The following is a 21,132-nucleotide window of genomic DNA, read 5'->3' on the forward strand; positions in this document are numbered from 1 at the left end:
TAATTATCTGTCGATTTCTTTTATTTATTTATTTTATTTTGTAAAATAAGAAGTGTCAGTGTTCCTCAAACAGCCCCAACATTGAGTCGGAATCACAATGATTCAATAATGATACTTAACATTGTCATAATGGTGTGAAAAGGATTGACAATATAAAAAGTTTTTACTAATTAATTTCAGACCGCACCTTTAATCAAGTTAATGTTATAGCCCCAACTAAATAATATAAAATGTTTTCTTTTTCCTATTATTTGTAATTTGGCTCCAACATAACAGTCTGGATGTTTCTGTATATTAGGTGAAGCCTTCAAAATGAGCCCACTGGGAACCCTTCGCACAAAAAAAGGGAAAGATTAATAATACATACTCAAAACTGTACACGTACATAAATAAAAGAGTTGCTATTTATTTCTTCAGCCCATAAATTGTCTTTCCTATTCATCAGATATTTTTAAACAGAGAGGATTAGCAGGGGACATTAAAGGCCACTTGGATGTCACGTGTGCACTCCCTCGCAAAAATGCAGCGACACTAGCTTCACAACAAATCATGTCAAGCAGAGAGTCACCAAAATAAGTTAGAATAACTGCAAAACAGACACATACCCAGTGTAACTGCAATCTTAATTGCATTTAATTTCTGAAGTAGTGTCTAAAGTACTAAAGCTCCCATGGAGAGTTTCTGGAAATTTCCTGCCCCTTTGCAAAAAAAAAAAAAATCCTGAGCAGAGTTCACTGAACAATGTTCTTTGTCACTATTTTCAAACGTATATAATGTGTGAAGAGGAGGAGGAATTGCATTGCTTTACATGCACTTCTTTTGTCTGGGTGTGAGACAGTTCTGTTGCTTTAATGTCATTTTTTTTATTTAATTGGAGCCGACAGAGCCCCATGCATGCGGGAAATGAAGAAAATGTGCACCCTGCCCACCCGCACTGCCATGCACATTTAAATCAACTGCGCCAAGTCTATTTGAAAACTTGTTGAGAAGCCAGGTATGCTCAGCAGCTCTGCTATCTCTGCACCTGAGTGGACCCTCTAAACCAGACAGACAGACATCTGAACATGCCGAAAAGGCCGCTTCAGATCTGTAGCCTCCTCTGCAGTCAGTTTCACTATTCACATCACTTCCCTCATTAATCCTGGTTTGCATCAGAGAGAAACAGAGCAGCTCTCTGCGCCGTTGTCTACTGCTCTGACCTTTTTTTTTTTACATCTAACGTCTCCACAAGGTAATGTTTGCTTTGCCTCAGTCTGAGCCTGGACTGTGTCACTGCTGTCTGAGCGAGCGCCGCGCTCATGGGGTCATACGCGAAACACAAAAACCCAAAACCAACACTTTGCGCATGTTTATGTCTGCTAAACAAACAGATTCTATATCTAAACTTGCACGTTTTCATCGTGTGTGTGTGTGTTTACTGTGTGTGTGTGCGTGTACTTTTGTATTTTTAAGCGTGCAAAGTTTACTATGAATATGTGCAGGTGGTCCACATCCTTCTTGCTGAGACAAGAGGAGTCTGATGTCTGAGCATTTGCAAAGCGCGGCGATGTCTTCGCAAAAAATTCAAACAAGCAAGTACCTAGAGATCATTTAGAAGTGAACATGCACGTACGAATACGAGGAGATCGCAGAGCTTGACTCAATTTCGATTTGCGATTCTAAACTGATCCATGTTGCACACAATCAGGTTACTGTGCTTTTCTTCTTGTTCTTGGCAGCGAGGAGTATCGGTGGAAACAGATAGATACTCCAGTTATCTATAAGACTGATGAGCTAAATGCATTACACTGCCTGAACCAAAGTCCAGAGAAAATCAACGATTTAGCTCCGAAGAATACAGGAATACAGCTGCTGGTCTAACTGCTGCCTTGTTTGGTAAAGTTTGTCACTTTAATTCATCTGAATGAAGGATTTTGAAACACTGAGGTCACAAAATAACAATATTTTTAGCTGAGTGATAAAGGCAACAGTGGATCAAGAGTTGCGGCGAGCCATGATGTGCGTGCGGAAGAAGCGTGACTCATCATTCTACAGAATCTTCGGGATGTGTTGCAGAAACTCCCTCTAAAATCATAAATTCATGTGTGACGCGAGGCTGAGCCTTCAGCGAATGAAGGTCAAAATCCAAGCTCGGTGGGATCAAACAAATATTCTATACTGTGTGACTATTGGCTGAACATTGCACATAATAATTCTATAAAGTGTGTTTATTTAGCACAAATTTATTTCAAAGCTGTAACAAGATATCCACGGGTTATTCAATTAAGCTTATAATGCCACTTATGACCTGCTGCCTCTGGGCCCTGGGAAGGTAATCGTGTTAAGGAGGCCAATAGAGCACCTGACTCTCCAGATGTAATGTTATATCAATAACAAAGAAAAAAAAAATGAAGGTAACAAACGAGAAAAAAAATACTACGCACTTGCGACAGGTGTATAATATTTGACTAGTCGAGAACTGGTCTAGTCTAGACCTGGAACATTACAAATAACTGTATAAATGCAATTACAATGGTATTTTTACTTGTTATATCAATAGCTATGCAAGTTTGTAGGGTTAGGCCAAACTACATCCTCATATTAGTCTTAACATTAATATTAAATGAAAATTGAAAGCAAGGAGATGGGAATCAAGACAGAATGAAGAAGAGAAGGATGTCAGTAAAGGACAGGAGTAAAAAAAAATAGAGGCGAGAAGAAAAGGGGAAAAAAGCCACAGAAAAAAACAAAAGAAACAGATGAAGAGAGACAAACAGTGAAGAGCAGGACAGAGAAAGAGGAGACTAGGACTCATAATCCCATGTTGAATTTCACAAGTAGCCGTTTCACCAGAGATCTGTGCTGTGCCAACCCTGAGCTGTGGTTCACACCTTTAACAAGCTGAGGGCATTTACTCTCTATGTTTGCATAACATCAGAGAGAGAGAGAGAGAAAAAACGAATTGTTGTGTTAGTCTGACTAAAAACCCAACTTTTAACATACATATTAACCTGTTAGTCCGCTCAGTACGGTAATGCGACTGAGAGCTGAATTACTGCTGCATATTATATAAAATCAGTCAAGACTAAAACTGCACATGCTCCACAGTTCTCTCTGGCCCAGAAAATGTTTAGAAAGTCATTACAGAATAGAAGATAACATCAAGTAAAATGTGATGAAATCACCACTTGTGCATTTTTGGACTGATGATGAGACTGAATTTATGCTCCGTCATCTTAAAAGGTAGAAAGACATGGAATGATGCAGGACATGCGATCAACTAGCAGTTAACGAAAACTGTCCGTGATGTAAACGGCCTGTATTTATTTAGCGCTTTTCTAGTCTTGATGTCAACTCAAAGCTGATTTACACCACAGTTTTGCCATTCATCCATTCACAGTCATACACTCACTAGGGATGGGACCATACAACGCTTTATCAACACATTTGTGCCGAGTCATTTCAAAGACATACTTCTCCAACTGTGTAACAAATATTGTTCTCCCAAATAGAAGAAATAAACAGCCCAAACATGACCCAGCTAAAATGCTTTTGCTGGTTTTTATTTACAGTCTGTGCATAGTGAAGCATGCAATATATAGGATTTTTGGATTGTATTGGATTTTACATTTTTACCTGACCGATATCCGATCCAGTGATTTTGACCAGTTTAAGACCGATACCAATTCCCATGCCTAGCACTCACACGTGTGTGCAAACACATTCATACAGCGCATCTATGTGCAGCGTGTTTCCCATCACTCATCTTTCATACCCACTCACACGCTGCCAACACAGCCATCAGGAGCAACGTGGCATCGGCATGTAGACTAGGGGTGCCCCGGGAATCAAACCCAAACTTTCCAATTGAAAGACGACTCACACTACCACTGAGCCGCCGTCGTTTTAAGGGCCACCGGAAAAACACCTCATTCTAACGAGCTCATAGGGACCTGGAGGCACATATACATGTACACAAATACAATTTAATAATAATAATAATTTAATAATTTAATAAATGACACGAGCCTGTGAGCTACAGTAGTTAAGGTGTCACCTCAAGCGGTGTAGTCCATTAGACACGTCGCACGCACACTCCGTTTCTCCCTCTGCTCCTCAGTGCTACTGCTGTCCTGTGCATCATGCCACACCACCCCAGAATCCACCTGGAGGCTCCATGGAGATGTTTCTTCATCACTGATACGTCAAAGTAACATATCTGTGAAGAACGATTAAGTCGCAGCCTGGACGCCAAACATAACCATTTGTATGCTGACGCAATAAACAGTCTAACATTCAAACGCTGTCTAACTAAAATATAGATGCGAATAGTTAAAACGTTCCTTATATGTAAATATGTCTGGAGCTGAGTGGAGTCTGGAGCCCACACTCACACTTAATCCAATTCACACAGTGCGAGAAAGGCCAGACAGAGTCATACAGCAGCACAGCGGCTGACAACACTGAGAGGGCCTCATGAAAGAGTTTCTGAAGTGGATTCCCAGTCATTGTATCGTATTTTTATTACAATCATGATTTCCACCTCTCGCAAATATGATCATCTGCTGATGAAAACGTGTGCTGCCCCAATAATAACTGAATAGCCGCCTGTGTCTGTTCCTCACAGCTGTAGTTTCCCAGATGCGGTCAAAAGACGTACTTCAAAACAAAAGAAAACAGCCCTCAATTCCATAATCGCCGCAACGTGAATAAGAGAAGTTTCAGTCACATGAAGAGATGATGAAAGTCAAAAAATAAATGCACAGGGAAAAAAACAGAGAAGAAAGGGGATGTATGAGCTGCAGAGAAAGTCATAAAGAGAGCGAGAGAGAGAGAAATAAAGTAGGGTCACTGTGAGGGCCAAAACAACCTGGAACCCATTACCCACAGCACCCAGCGGGACTCCTCCACACCAACACTCCCCCCCATTTACAGTTCTCATGATGTCATTCTACAGTGAGCCCGCTGCACTCTGCATAAACATAACAGCGCCCAGAGCCGCTCAGACAGTAACAGATGAGCCTGCTGATGTTAAAGTTATGCACAACAACACGTAACCCTAGTGCACGCAGACGAACACAGTGTGAAAAAGATGAGAAAGTGCCAAAAAAAGTCTAGTCTTTTTTGAAGTGTGGTTACATGAAAACTGATGTTTGTGCTCATTTGTAAAACCACTGACTTCCCGCACCAAACTCCATGGAGAAAATCAGTGATTTTACATCACAGCACACAGTAGTTGTCGACCCACTGCTGCCTCCAGTATTCCAGTTCAAATGTGTGATTTTGTGATTTAGGTGTTCAGATTTACCTGCAACACAAAAGTACCAAAAGAGGAAGCACTAGCAACAGCAGCTCTTGTGTCTCTGTGAGCTAAAAACGCTTATTTTCTGTATGGACTTTGGTGCAGGAGAGTGAGAGGTTTACAGACATAAGTTTCCAGCTAGAAAAAGGCTGTATATCACTGAAACAAAGAGGCAAACATAAGCAATTACAAATTGGCAGCTTTGTTCACTTGATAAAATGAAGCATTCAAAAATAAATCTGCAGCTTTTCCTTTTATTTCCCTTGATTTCTTCTCCGTTCAATCACAGCAGAAAAGAGACTCCGTAGGAAAATCTTAGGCAAAACATAGCCTTTCCCAGCAACAGTGCGATAACACTAATTGTACAGATATGTGAATTTCGTAAAACGGTCATGAAACACTGATTGAATGAATGAATGAATGAATGAATGAATGAATGAATGATGCTTAAAGCAGAAGGTGCAAAAACAACTCTCATTAAAACCGTTTACTTACTGCGGGACAGAAAAGACTTGTGTACCGGGGGAAAAATGAAGAAGAAAAAACAAAGCTCTAATCCCACTTAGTCTGTGTACATTTACAGAAGTGAGAGAGAAGGGCTTTAGCAGAGGAGAGCAAAGCGAGAGAGGAAGAGTGGGAGTGGTGTAAGTGTGTTTGAGAGAGAGAGAGAGAGAGAGAGAGATCTCTACATCGGTAAAAAAAAGTGAGCAGAAACGAGGAGAGAAAGAGATAAAGATGAGAGAGAGAGAAACAAGTTGAGGAGGTCACGTCTTCTGCAGAGGGTACCCCCGTATTAGGTGATGAGGCAGCAGGAAAAGGAGATGTTATCAGAGTAAACACACAACGACGTGGGGGAGAATCTGGTATACAACAAGGTTGCAATCGATCCTCCTCCTCCACTGGGAGCCTGGTCAGTGTGTGCAAACAGTGTCTAAACACAACTCAAATACGGTCACTGCTGTCGTTTTTCATCAGGAACTATTACCCGGAACCTGGACGTCTTCCACTCTAGTAAAGGCCCCGTTCGTCAAAGTCAACATGAGACACAACGGCCGTCAATTGTACCAAGGTTAGCTCATTAGAATTAAAGGTGATACGTAAAATATGTACAAAAGCGAGCTTTAGCATTTAAAAAAGTTACAGCAATCTCAAAAGAAAATCTACTATAATTACCATTTCCATAAAATACATTTCAAGGGAAATATGATTACAATTACTTCTAGGCCTTGTGATGGGTCAGTGATTTGCAGAAACATTTATTTTGAAGCACTGTTACTTTTTTTGCAGTGTCAGATTTTTCAAAAAACTTCCTAATTTGTTCCTAGTGGCAGAAATGATAATGAATATTCAATCAACAGACAAAATGGCTCAACAATTAAAAACAGAATGGCTGAAAAATGGCCTAGGAACTCTTAAGGGTTAACTGTGAACATGCACAGACACATGGCTCACTGTCTGTTTTATTTCAATAAACAATGAAACAAGTTCAATTCAAACCTTAAAAAAACCTGTACAGTTAAAAAATATACAGCCTAGAAGCCCATCGCACAGTCCAAAGTGATTACGGTAAGGTGTAGCAGAGGGCGAAGTGAGGTCCCCCCAATTAATTTACTTAATATCAAGGTATAGTTCTGTCAGTTTTTGCTCTTTACAGATTAATTTTGCATCATAAATATGTTTTTATAGTGAAGTAAACAAGTTACATATTAAAACACACACTTTTATTACAAAAATTCATCATGATATATTATTATGATTTTTTTTTTAAAGAGACCGCAGTCTTAGATGCACTTTGGCTCCATCAGAAGACAGTGATATTATTTTGTTCTGGGCACATAGTGGATTAGTGGCGAGGCTTGTTGCCTCACAGCAGGATGGGCCTTTCTGTGTGAAGTCTGCAACAAGTGTGTGTATGCCGGTCCAAAAACATGCAGAATTTAACTGGACAATCAAAAAAATTGCCACCTTTCACCCTATGTCAGCTGGGATTGGCTATGGCGACCCCTGCGCCCCTCATGTGGAGGGTAAAGCGGTTTTCTCAGAGCCAGGTTTACGTCTTAACCTAAAGTTTTGAGAGGACAATCCCAACCAAAGCATCTAAAAGCAAGTGGCGGATTTAGATTCCTCATAACAGATGAAGAAAAGTAGAGAACATATGCAGTTAGCTTAGCTGTTAGCTCCACCAGAGTGAAACAGCTAAAGAGGCGTCACAGACGAGCAATACTTAGACAAAGAGGTTGGCCTCCTCCTGAGTCTGTAATGAGGGCCCACATTCCTACATAATATTGCATTAATTACATTAATTGCACAAAATGTTTCCCTATGCCGTCTCCAAATCAGTATGAGTAATGACACAGCGTGATGTGGGCTTGTCGTGTTGTGTGATTGTGCTAATTTTTCAGCCTGCAGCATCAGCTTTAACATTCACAGTCCAGGCATGTTCAGCTACAGTAGTGACAAGTGCAATTCAGTGAATAACAGATGTATATTTCAGGAAGTGTACTGCCATCTAGTGGTGTGTAGTGCCATAAAGTTGTTAGTTGTTTTATCTGTTGAAATTTTACTCCAATAAATATGTGTTTTTTTGCTCAGGTTGTTGATTTTAGGACAGTTTTCAGGTTGATGAAAGTGCAATGGGCATTAGTCAGATTAATAATGTACTAAATGTCAGATTATAATCTACCAAAGTGGAAAATAATCATCACAGTAAATGATAAAGAAGATAACTACTTATTGCCACAATCCATTAATCTCATTGTTTAAGCTTGATTCATTTTAAAATAATTATTTACTATTTTAATTTAAATGTTGGACAGTTGAGGCAACTGTTTAAAATCTTTTTTTTTTTCAGTAATTACACTTTTAAATACTTAATCTTTTGTTGGTTAAGTAATTGAAACTGTTCTCAAGCAGGTTGCATCAAAAAAAAGATTCAAACATGGGGAATTACAAAACCTGATATGATGAAACCTATGAAACATCATGACTCCGCAATCTTCAGCAGCCACTAGGGCTCACATACAAAAAACTATTGTAAAACTGTGTTGTATTTTCTCCACTAGGTGGCACCACATCCCAACGTTTCATGTCACTGCCAATTTTACCAATTTAAATCACTTTCTTCCAGTTATCATTGTTGTCGACTGAATTGTTTTGTATGATGAAGCATCAAGTATCTTTAAAGTTCTTTAAAGCTTTTAAACTGAGAAGAGAAGTTGGACCCTTGTGTTTTAATTCTGCTACAGAATAATAAGTGTTTATTTTTGGCTAAATCCCTTCTGGTTGAGTCTCGGCTTTAGGGAAGGGAGACTATTTTTATGCCAATTGTGTTAATCTCAACAATCACAACAGGCAAACACCCCCTTCATCCACCCACCGCGCACCATGACTCCTTCATTTTCATTCAATCCATTTCACGTGGTTTTGTGGTCAATTCCAATACAAATGCTCTTTCCTCAATAAAAGCTGATGGACTATTAGTGACCTTACATTGAATACCAAATTGTGATTACATCACTGGAGGAGCGCAGACACGGTGTGGTCACACCACACTGTTGTGGGCAGTGACGTGATATCACATGAGGGTGATGAAAAGTGGGAGAGGTCCAAAGAATTAAAAGTTGGAGTCGGTGACTATGAGAGGAAGTTCAGCTGAGTGTGTGTTTATGTGTACGTGGTCCTTAAGGGATCACTTAAGTCCATGTTTTGTATCTGGATGAAAGTGCTTAGACTTGGGGTAGGCAACATTGTGGTGTTACTGAACAACAATTCCATTAAAACCTGCCAGTAGCTATGTTTACATGTGCAAAATATGTTGAATCTGAAAAGATTTGTTCCAGTTGGAATTCACAATTCTATTGTTGATGTTCCGATTGTGGTGTGTGTGCACACATGCATCAAGTGTCTCAAAACAGAAGAAGAAGAAGAAGCTTCACTTCCACTTCCATAGTAAACGAACACTACCTGTGTCTGCTCATCCCCTCTTCCATTATCGTCTCATTGTCCTCCTTTTCCGCCTCTGTGACTTTCTTGTCTGTTGATTATTCTTTTTTGGAATGGGAAGTCATGATCAGATTGACTGTTTATATGAACACTGACCCTCTCATTTGGAATTAAATTTTTATTCAGATAGAGAGAGAGAGAACTATACTTATGCACCTGCACTAATCTCTGCTCGCAGCTTTGAGGAAATCTACCTCATAATGGTAGACTGCAAAAAATTACCACATTATTGGAAAGCTCAATATGCCAGGATAGGTAGTAACTGCATATTCTGCAAAGCGACCTAAAAATAGGAAAAAGTCTAAAATCTGACCATCTTCTTCTTCTTTTGGCTTCTTTCTTTAGGGGTCACCACAGTGGACTATCTGCCTCTTCTGTTACACCAACTGTCCTCCTTCACAACATCCATGAACCTTCTCTGTGGTCTTCCACTTTTCATCCTGCCCGGCAGCTCCATCTTAAACATCCTTTGTCCAAAATACTCTCCAAACTGTTCAAACTGAGCTGTGCCTGGAATATGCTAATTTCTAATCCTGTCCATCCTGGTCACTCCCAATGTAAATCTGAGCATCTTCAGCTCTTGACACCAGGTACTTAAACTCATCCACTTTCTCCACCCCTTCTCCACCGCACCAACTGTCTCACCGTCATGTCTTGCTCCTACTAATCTACACTCCTCTTCTCTGACACGTCAGGTTGAGAGAGACCAAATGTTGGAACAGTTTTACAGTATATCATAAAATGTGTTTTTATTGACTTTTTGCAAGAACGTCGCAATTGTATTACTTTTCTTTAAACCATGGGAAATATTACAAACGAGTCTAAATGTGACGATACACAAATTCTAAAGTGACGTCATTGATAAGTATATTGATAGTATAAAACAAACAAAGTAGTGGGGATGTCGTGTAAATCACAGCCATGGGAACTGAAGAGTCTTCATCTGTGTTTATGTGGTGGGAGGGGTTCAGGACAGAGAGCCCCCCCATCCCAAAATGTTAGTATTTTACAAGCTGTAGGAAGAATTCAACAATTTCATCTATCAATCATGTCTTCTGGAGCTTTAATGCCACATAATAATGCATTTCCAAGGCAGGCATTAAAAATAAAATGACTCATACGTTATACACTGTGGGACACTGATTGGATGTTTGTGTTTATGCATTCCGTATTCACCCCGGGAGGTCAGGATTCTCCACTGTAAGTGTGTTGTTTGTGTGCCAAGTCCTGACCCAGAGCTCAACAACCTCTGCACTGGATCTCTGCCGCGACGCTCTCCCTGTTCCTAGGGAGACGCACACGAGTTTTCCCACACTCTCACAGAGATGCAAGAGGCCCGATGCGAAAACACACTCGCATGCAGTTCTGACACCTTCCTGTCACACAGCGCAAGCCAACAGATGGAATTTCTTTGTGCAGCAGCCACATGTGTTCATGTGCTTGTGTGCAGCACATTCAAGGCAACTAACCTAACGCAAAGGGAGCTAAGAATGTAATCTTTTTATAGCAATATATCAATTCAGACCATCTCATTTCATGCTACAGCGGCACAAGTAGCGCTTTGATTCACTCAAGCTTGTCATCTCTTTCTCTTACTCTCCCCGTCACTCACACACCAACACATAAACACTAGAGACTTGTTAAAGACATCGTTTTGTTCTCGCAAACAGACGTGACGTCATTGTGCATTTGAATACAGAGCCGTGATCCGATCATGCGTTTCTCACTGGGGACTCATCCAGGACACATTTTACACCAGGTATGTTAACGCCAGGTGAGAACGGGAACTTCATTCTTCTGTAGAAGCACACTCCTGACTCAACAAGAGTGTGTCAAAACACACATACTCACGTGTGCGCACGCACACGCACACACACTAATCTCCGTTTAATCCCCAACACCCTGTTGAGTTACAAAGTGGCCTGTTCGGCACATTCCTTTGTAGTGGCATAACACACACGGAGAATATAAGAGTAATAGGCACTAGGTCAAATGAGTGTGACATGCGTGGTGGGCAAGCTTGTGCGTGTGTGGTTTTTCAAGTCTGGTTCAAAATCCAGAATTGAAACTGCTGATCAAAATTTTAAGCCTTTTGTTTACCCGACTGAATATCTTACCCAAGGACACGTCATCAAAACTGATATTTAGTTTGTCCATTGTGAGCTACTGCAAAAACATGGTGCTCCAAAATGACAGCCTTACACACTGGACCTTTAATATACCTGACCGTGTGACAGCATTAATTTTATCTTACAATACTGCTTGCGATGATTCAACTTCCAGGCATGGCCGGCTGGAGTGTCACATACTCACCAGTTAAGAAATATGTTTGATATGATTGGTATGTATTGTGTTGCACTGTTTTATCCTGAGTAAGCAAATAAATCACTCCATTCACTCTCAGGTACTGTGAGCTGGTACATTCTGTACAATCCGTACTACTGTTGCTACTACTACGATGATGCAATTTAAAGTTTCACGTTGCAGGAGGGATTGCAAGTTTGGTTTCAATGTCAAGGTTTCAACCGCAAGTTATTGAAAATACTCTTCTGGGTCACAGGTTTATGTCCTGACCTCCTTTCATCAGATGAACACACACAGAGACTCTTGTTTCTTACATTCTTATCTCTCCGTCTCTGAAACTCTCTGCCAATATTGACATGTGTTTTATGGCCTTTATTGTCCGACTCTTTCCTTTCATTTTTTTAGTTTCCGGGACCGCATTTCTTCCTTCTTTTTGTTTTCTTTGCAGCATAGGAAGTTTTTGCAGGGGCTACAGTAAGTAAGTCATTCCACTGAAGGGCCCTGTGTGCAGTAGGGCTCCTGTAATTAGTCCACAAATATAACAATGCTTGATTATAATAAAATGTTGATGTGGAATTTTAGTATTCTGTTGTATTTTTGGATATTGTCATATTGTTATAAGGTATCTGTGATAACCGTTCCTGGTTTAGTATATTGAATATATGCTAAAATAAACCTTAAATATTATATTCATTGATTAAACAATACATGTAATCGACAACATCTGTCCATATTTATAGGCTATATCGTTGTTTTCCACACATGTAAATACCCTTGATTTACACATCAAGCCAACATTAAAAAGCCAAAGAAATAAAGCAGGTATTACCTGAAAAGTGTATTTTATGATCATGTAATCCACATCATAAACCATGGTTTAATTTTAGTGTGTGTATTTACAGTGTATTGTCAACTTTTCATGAGTCCAGAGAAACAACCTGTGTGCAGCTTTATATCCACATACATCTCGTATAAATATGTACATAGCCTAAAAATATTGACATATTATTTGCAAGCCAAATTGCACAGCCTCATGCACCCGGCAATACTGCTTCCGTTGTCTAATGTTCGTGAAGAAGAATGTGTGAACGATGGCGCAACAGGCGGAGAGAAGGGAGACAGAAGAAGCAAAAACCGAACTATTATACTACAAAGTATTAAGTATGAGAGCATTTCACCAAAGAGAAATGATAACAGTAATTGGCAACTAAACTAATCAGTAGTTGCAGCAGTATTAACTGAATAATGGGAAAACACTTGCAAATCAAAGAAGTTGTTAGATTAGCACATAATTGTAAAAATAACTGTAAAATCAACCAGTTAAAAGACGATCATTTGCAACAGTTTGCAGATATAGTGGCAAATATACAGCAAACTGAGAGAGTATGACTTCTCTTTAAATAATGAATTAAAAAATATTAGGTTTATAATGACATCCATTTAGTTTAAAGCAGTTCTATTATTCCCAATATAACCTGTTTTTATTTAAATCTCCCCTCAGTTATAGTCTCACATAACTCATAAAGTGTTTGTGTGTGTGTGTGTGTGTGTGTACAGTAGTAGTTTTTATGTCCATGAGGTTCTGAGTGATGACCCTTCTACCATATTGAACCAGTACATTTACTGAAGCAATTACTTCAACAGGAAATCAATCCTACCACAGCTCGTGTGTGGCATGTTTGCTGGATTTTTTTTTTTCATTTTAGGAGCTGCCACTAAGGCGCGTGCTATATTTGGTAATTTAGATGTGTTTGCAAGAGTTATCACCTGAGCCAACAAATAACTGGTCTTTGGCTCATTTTACAGGCATGGATATTTAACTTGCAAAGTGCCACCGGGAACATTACATTCAAAAGAGCAAACAAGAATGAGTTTTACAAGTTTCCAGACATCAGAGGCCGTGCTGTGCTCAGTTTGGTTAATATTTGATGAACACACACATAACGTTGTCCATCAAACACCAGTTTAATATAGTAGAACACTGCCTGACATAAACTGACATAAACTGAAGCTAAGAGGATGGTACGAATCTTTTGTGACAGATGAAGAATAGAAGATTGACTTACTTTGATATTTCAGTTATCCAAAATAAATAATGGGCACAAACTGCCCCATGAGACACTGAAGACACAAAATTATACTGTTAAAGAGGCAACTGTCACTGTCCATGGCTCCAAATTTCTACCGCTGTTATTGTGGCTAAAAAGCAATGAGTGGTGTAGCAAAGATGGCTGTTGTGAAATAAACAAAACAAGTGTATATATATGTGCACCGATAGCCACAGCATCAATAAATAGCAACATTTGTCATAGAGTCCCCATCAACATGGCGCAACACCAATGAAACAGAAAGTGACACTATATGTTGTCGCAACACATCAGCTCTTCACTCACTCATTGCTTGATTCATCTGTTGTGTATTTCCTGGATTCATTGACAAGTGAAAATGTTCTGAAAAATGTCCATCAGTGTTTCCCAAACCTCTGAAATGATGAAGTTCTCAAATGTCTTGTTTTGTCAAAAAACCAAATCATCGGATCTAGAAGAGATTCACATTTAAGAGGCTGAAAAATCACAGAACCTGTTTTAATTATTAAAAGAAACATTCAAACCGATTTAGTAGACTAATCGTTGCCGCCCTACTCTTAAAGGGCCACAGTTGCCATAGTTTCCATCTGAATTTAAGGTGACATCACATGCAGTTATTGGCGGTGGTTTGTCATACTCTGCTGTGGACTTGTTCCTCCTACTGTGTCATTTTTTCAGTCACTGCAACAGCCTTAGTCACTCAGTACATTTACTGAGCTAAGGCCATAGTCCAACTAAGACAGGCAATTGGACAACTTGCCAAGTCCGTGTATACATGCAGAGGAGAAAATCCATCTGTCTATAAGCTAGTGCGTACTGTATTGGTTTTCTGTTGATCTTTACCTCACAGAAAAACAACCAGCCAACGGCAAGATGGACAGTGAGATGGATCATGCTGTGGCTCTGTATGTTTCCGACCTGCTGTACATGTGGTCTCTTTGTATGTCCAAAAGTGTCTGTAGCTTTCGTTCTAGCCGTTCCAAGTCCGATTCCAGTCTGAATAAGCGTATATATGCAGGATTTATGGGAATATGAATCACATTATTCAGTATGTTAGTCCCATTTAGACTAGCTCGACTTCAGTCAAACTAAAATTATTGTCTCAATCCTACTAAAATCATACATTTAACATGCATGTAAGCGCATTTTTAAAAAACCTAATATGAACAAAGTACTGTCCGCTCAGTACAACCCTAACCCTGTCCTCCATTTTCACAGCAAAACAACGCAATACCACTCCACCCTCAGTTAAACAGTACATAGTGATTACTTCAGATGATTTAATGTACTTCTAGGCGGGTTTGAATGCTGTTGACTCTGTTGCTTCAGTTATGGATATAAATCCATAAATTGAGACATCCTGTGTCCCAGTGGCCAAAAGAGCAACAACACATTGAACTTAAACTGGACCAATGTAAACACAGATGGTGTTGATTCTCTGTCACCTTCACGCCCTACAACTGGTTTAACATCGAAACGATGAACTTTAAGCCAAAAACAATATTTCGACAGGTTACATGGTTACATTGTTCACTGAAACATGGAAAGCAATCTCACTCGGCACGGTATGAGTTTTTAAAACTGAAAGGAGAAATGAAAAGGGAAATAGAAACCGATTAAATTGTTACATGTGTTATGTGTTATTATCACCAAAAGACCAAAGAAAAACATGAGAGAATGAATAAGACAAACTTGTGTGTCTGTAGGAGAGACAGAGTCATACTGTGAATGACAAGAACTGATAACCTCCCTGCTTATCCACCCAGAGAGGAAATGATGCACACAGTCAGGACCGCTGCCACTGCTGCCGCTGCTGTTGTCATCGCGAGGCTAACCTGGCAGGGTTGTCTCATTTCTGGTGACCCGTTTGTTTTAATCGAGCCCCAACAAGACACATACAAGACAGCAAAGTTATTAAAAGTGACAGAATCTGGCAGAGAAGAGATTATCTCCAATAACGATATATTTAGATGAAATGTGTGAGATATAAATGAGAGGTTAGGGAAGATTGCAAAAGGCGCCTACGTGCTTCACTGCTCTGTGGAAACTTGGTGGCTTCCAAAACCATGTGGTCATGAAAACCTTGGAAACTAGATGTAGGGGAACACAAGCTGGACATTTTGAATGGTTAACACTCCATCCATCCATCCAGTCTCCCACACACCCATCAATCCATCCATCACAGCAACAACATATCGAGAAAAACACTTAAATTCACACTGTGGTCAATTTAGTGTAATACAATATACTTTAACCACACAACCAGTTCAGGTTTCTTGAAGTGTGCTAGTTTCAGGTACTGACACAAAAGCAGCACTTCCCCTGCCCTGGGAACCACCTTGAGACACAGAGGCTGCCAATGGGCACAGAAGAAAAAAACTGATTTAAAACCTTGTTATGTTGCCTTTGAAGCAGCTCAACCACCAGGAGCTTCGCGTGATGCTGTTTTAGGTTTGTATTATTAAAATGACTCGTATGATAAAATGTATTAATTATTTGATGAAAATGTTCTGTGAGGTTCTGTTTTGTATGTAATATGTGTGACAACCATGACATCTGGTAGCCAGGGTTTGGAAGAGGTCTTTAAGAACTGTAACTTCACTTTTGAGTGCTGCCTGAAATGAATGAGATCATCAGGGGATCTGGGATGTGGACATCTGGGCCAACAAGGTACATACATATACACTATTATACAGAAGGTTTAACTCGCTCTGTTTATGATTATGAAATTCACTATTTTAATATAAACACGTGAAGGAAAATAGACAATCTAGCCTTTCTTTTTTACGGTATTTTAAGGTTCACATGTGTAATCAGTTTAGTCACTTCAGAAAAAGCTCACTTAGGTCTCCTTAGGTCTGCAATATTTATCTACTGCTGCCTCATTTGGAAAGTTTGAGTCATTTGAACTCAGTCATGGAGTCACCACTGGATCAATGTATTTATAATGTAAAATTAATTATTTTCACTATGGAATTTGGTGCAGGAAGTTGGCGTTTCTTATGAAACTGTAAACTTGCCAAACCAGGGGAAAGGACTGTAAATTAGCTTAAGCTGCTAGATGCCCCATATACATGGAAACAGTGAAGTTTTAGTGAGATAGTTAAACAAGTCAATAAATTAAGTGGCACAGAACTTCTTAAGATATCAGGACTTAAGATGTTAAATGGCTCAAATCAGTTTTTCCCTCTCTCCTGTGCTGGCAGCCATGTTTTCAGAGAGCTAGGGACAAACACACGGCACAGTCAGCGCTGACTATGTGCCAAAACCTCAAACTACATCTCAACTATCCCCAGCACATTAGAGAGAACAAAGGGGTATTTTTATTTCGCTTCCTTTGCTCATTTATTCCTAGATTTGAAATTAAGCCAACTAATAAGATTAAATATTGACGGGAAACCACAGAGCATCCCTCCAGGGAAGAATGTATTCTCAGTAACAAGAGGATGATATATCTATTTACAAGCAGCCCCACTCCCACTCAGCTCAATCTACAAACTATTTCAATGTGCAAATACAAGACTGTGCACGCGTGGGTGTGTGACACTGTGCACAGACACTTAGCTCAACACCACTTTGAGTTAAATGAAAGGACTCAGCAGGGCTCTAATTGGTAGAATCCACATAGACGAGCAATAAAAAAGCTTCTGGTTACAAACAGTTGTATCTCTAATGCCAGGTGTGTGAGCGTGTGAAACACATCTCTAGTCTGTGTTAAACCTTCTGATGCTGCAACGATGAGATAGAAACAAAGCGTTTGATTTTGATGTTTGCATTGATCGTATAAAGGAAGATTTACTTTTAAATGACCGTAAAGTCGACGTTTGAAGCTCTGTCCATACTCATTTCATTGAGTATGGAGCCCAATTGACATTTCAGTCACTTAGGCTGCATTTACACAGGTCTTGATGCCCAATAATGACATGTAACCTATATCCATTTCTTTTTTCAAGATCTGCTTACATGAGATCTGCATTTACTCTGATTAACACTTGGGCTTGGCTACTGAACTGGAAATGGTTGTTGAAATCCTCGTCCAAGGCGTAAAGGAGAACTATGCAGGATTTTTACTCTAATTTAACAGCTTTATGAGTCATTGCGATGGTTAAATGGCATGTTGCGGGGAGATTGGGGGCGGAGAAGCAGAGAAAACTGTTGTCAGAGGAAGCAAGGATGAGGAAACGACTGTCTGACCAAGCAAGGGGTCACACATACACAAGAGTAAACATCCGACTGGATTTGAATGCCGACCTGGCATTTTTGCTTTTGCACTTGTGAGTATCTTTTTTACACAACAGTGATGATAAAGAGGTAGACAATGGATGGATGTCACAAAAATGTGTGCACCAAAAATGTAGGGAGGCCTCAGTAGAGGAAAAAGACGAAAAAGTGACCACACTTGCAAATTAAACTTAAAGAGCATGAAACCTCTGCATGGGTCCACTGGCTTGAGCCCTCGTTCTCCATTGCACGGGCTAAAAGAGAGTCATAGATCCATGTGTTTTTCGTCATCTGTCTCCATATCATTTTTAAAGCCATTCAAGTCACATTAAGGGGCGAATATCGGCTCTGATTCTCTGGATAATGTAAAGCTTCAGTGTCAGACTGCAAAACCTCACACTCTTCTCCAATGTTTTCAAATCGCGTTTGTTGTCTGCAAAATGTAAATGTAAGCTTCCTCTCTCCATTCCCTCTCAGATCGTCAGTGCCTGACCCCTGCCTGACCTCTCATCCCCATCAATCTTATGTTCACTTTTCTTCCATGGTAGACTTTCCTCTCTTTCCACTGTTAATATCTCATTTTTCCCCTCTTTCTCTACCAGCATGCCCCCCTCCCTCTCCCTCTCGCTCTCACTGCCAGTGTGTTGCTCTGCTTCACTCCTCCCTCCTTCATATAATCCTGTGTTCTTTGGCTGGCTTCATTAGTTGTAGCAATAAACACAAGAGGCCACAGGATACCTCCAGAAAGCTCCTCAGCACCATTACTGCAGAGTCAGGCTCACATGCCACTTACTATAGGGCGTCTGGTGTGTACCATAAAATATGACTGTTTTGTGTGAGTGTATAACAGTTCAGTATACCTACAGTACAGCCTATAACCAAAGCCTCATCTCCAACCTTAACCTAACCACAATTCAAATCATAGTTGTAAACCTGTAAACCAGTTTCTCAAAAATGAGGTTCTGCCTCTGTAAATGAGAATTACTAGTCCTAACAAGACCAGTATGCCAGAAGAGGTCCTAAAGTGGCAAAAAATATGCGTACACATAGGTTTGCACAGCTATTCTTATGAAAACACTGCATTGACTTCCATTCATTTGGACACACTAACCAAGGACTTAACAATAACCGTAACCGAACCACAAGTCAAATTATAGTCCTGCCAAAATTAGGGACCAGGTTTCGGTCTCCATGAGAACTACTGGTCCTGACAGTGTCAGAAAAGGTCCTAACAAGGTAACAAATACAAGAAACACACACAAACAGTCCATAAAGATGCAACAGTCATCTCACTGTATGCATTTGTGAACATCGTTTTGTGCGACCGCTTTGCTTTCCTTTCCTTTGTGTACAACACTGACACACATCTCCAAAGAAAAAAATGAGGCTAAAACTGCCTAAAATTCACAAAATAAAGGAAATAATCTAGTTTCAGAGATATATTGCTTCAGGTCATCTGTTGCATATGAAATGAAAGAAGATAGATATCCCAAAATGTGTGTATTTTGTCTGTCATAAATTCAAGAACTGACCAGACAGGCTGCAATTTCATCATGACATCATGACTCGTGTTTGTGTCTGTGTGTTTGTAACAGGATGAATTCCCTTTTAATTGGATTTTTTTTTCTTCACAATGACAAATCTCTGCTACACCTTCCCTTTTCCACCACGGCTCTGAGTTCTCACCGTTCCTCTGGTGACCCCTCACAGGAGGAGCTCTGACGGTGTTTTGACAAGCGAAGTGCTGGCAGCTCCCTGGTTTTTTCAATAGGCTCATTATTAAAGCAGCTCTGCCTGGACTTAACTCGGCCCGTATTTCTCTGACCACAAAGGAATCATAAAAACATCTTGGCAGAGTCAGAAACCGCACTGCAGCGGCGTGTGCATGGGTACGAGCCTGTGTGTGTGTGTGTGTGCAAACCCTTCTTTATATGTGTGAAACCTTAGACAGTTAGGCTATGTTGTGGCAGCGAATGAGGCCCTTTAAAAACAAACTGTATCTATGCAAATGATGCAATATGCAAGTATATCTATAATAACTGTGCCATGTCAAAATAAAAGCATTGTTGCTGCTGCAATAACTACGATAAAAAAACAACTTTATAATGTATGTATACAGAGTATGTAATTCCTTGCAAGAATTAACAACATTATTAACCTTACGGCCAAAAATGCCACGATGCAAAACATTCAAATCATATTTATCAAGATAAATGTCAGACATTGTCAAATTGATTATTGCTCCTGAGTCAAAGTTGAAGAGACTGGTTAATTGCGGTTTAATTTTCCTCACGGACAGAGAGCAAACACTTCTAATTTCACCCATCTGAGGTAAAATACTCATCGCAATTATAGCTTGAATGAAAGTTTAAAAAAAAAGAAAAAAACTTCTCTCTTTCTCACCGTCTCTCACTCCCTCCCTCCCTCACCCCAATTTCCATTGGCTGTCACATTAACACGGAAGCCAGCTCTGCTCGGTCAATTTACAGAAGCACACATGCATGTTAAACGCGCACACACACTCGCACACACACACACACAGACACAGACACAGACGTTTGCACAGCAATCATGGTGAGGACGCTCCCAGACACAGTACATTCGCTAACCCCTAACCATAACCATGACCATCACAACTAAATGCCTAACTTTAACCCACACCTAATCCCAATTCTAACCCTAAAACCAGGTCTTAACCATCGAAAAGCCTTTTTTAAGGGGTGACAGAACATGAGGACCAGCCAAAATGTCCTCACTCCCTATGTTTTAGTTTTTTGGTCCACATAAAAACACACACACAAACAGGAGGCTCAGTCATGCAGTTCTGAACAAAAGAGCCTATGTGTGTAATATATGTGTGATATATTAACATATTCCTCGAAAAAATGATTCATCTGTTGAGCAGTGTTAAGACAGACCTAAGTTCCAGGATGTTTTGGGTTTTTTTTTCTTCTCTGCTGAAGCCAAAATCAAGTGAAGTCATACAGTAAATTGCAGAGTATAATCTTTTCCCGTAGCAGTGTGGTTAACAAAAACCACATCAAAGTCACTCTGCCTTATCATGATTTGAAAGAAGTTCATCATCATTTCAAAGTGATTTAAGAAAAAGTAGGCTAAACGTTACCGATGTAAGGCCATTAACATTCCCACTGCACATTTTCCTGAGGAGTTAAAGGTCTCAATTCCCCGTTTTGGGTTTTTAGGGATGGCACAATACCACTTTTTTGTGTCAGACAT

At 39.9% G+C, this 21,132-nt stretch overlaps 2 protein-coding genes across 2 annotated transcripts in view; both read right to left on the minus strand.

The window, feature by feature from the left end:
* The window catches only part of fkbp10b (FKBP prolyl isomerase 10b), a 261,449-nt gene that overhangs the window by 71,287 nt on the left and 169,030 nt on the right, over positions 1-21,132 (minus strand). The gene's annotated exons all lie outside the window — the stretch shown is intronic.
* The window catches only part of plce1 (phospholipase C, epsilon 1), a 103,201-nt gene that overhangs the window by 63,755 nt on the left and 18,314 nt on the right, over positions 1-21,132 (minus strand). The gene's annotated exons all lie outside the window — the stretch shown is intronic.

Source organism: Solea senegalensis, linkage group LG18 (genome assembly GCF_019176455.1).
Source record: "Solea senegalensis isolate Sse05_10M linkage group LG18, IFAPA_SoseM_1, whole genome shotgun sequence".
Taxonomy (NCBI): Eukaryota; Metazoa; Chordata; class Actinopteri; order Pleuronectiformes; family Soleidae; genus Solea; species Solea senegalensis.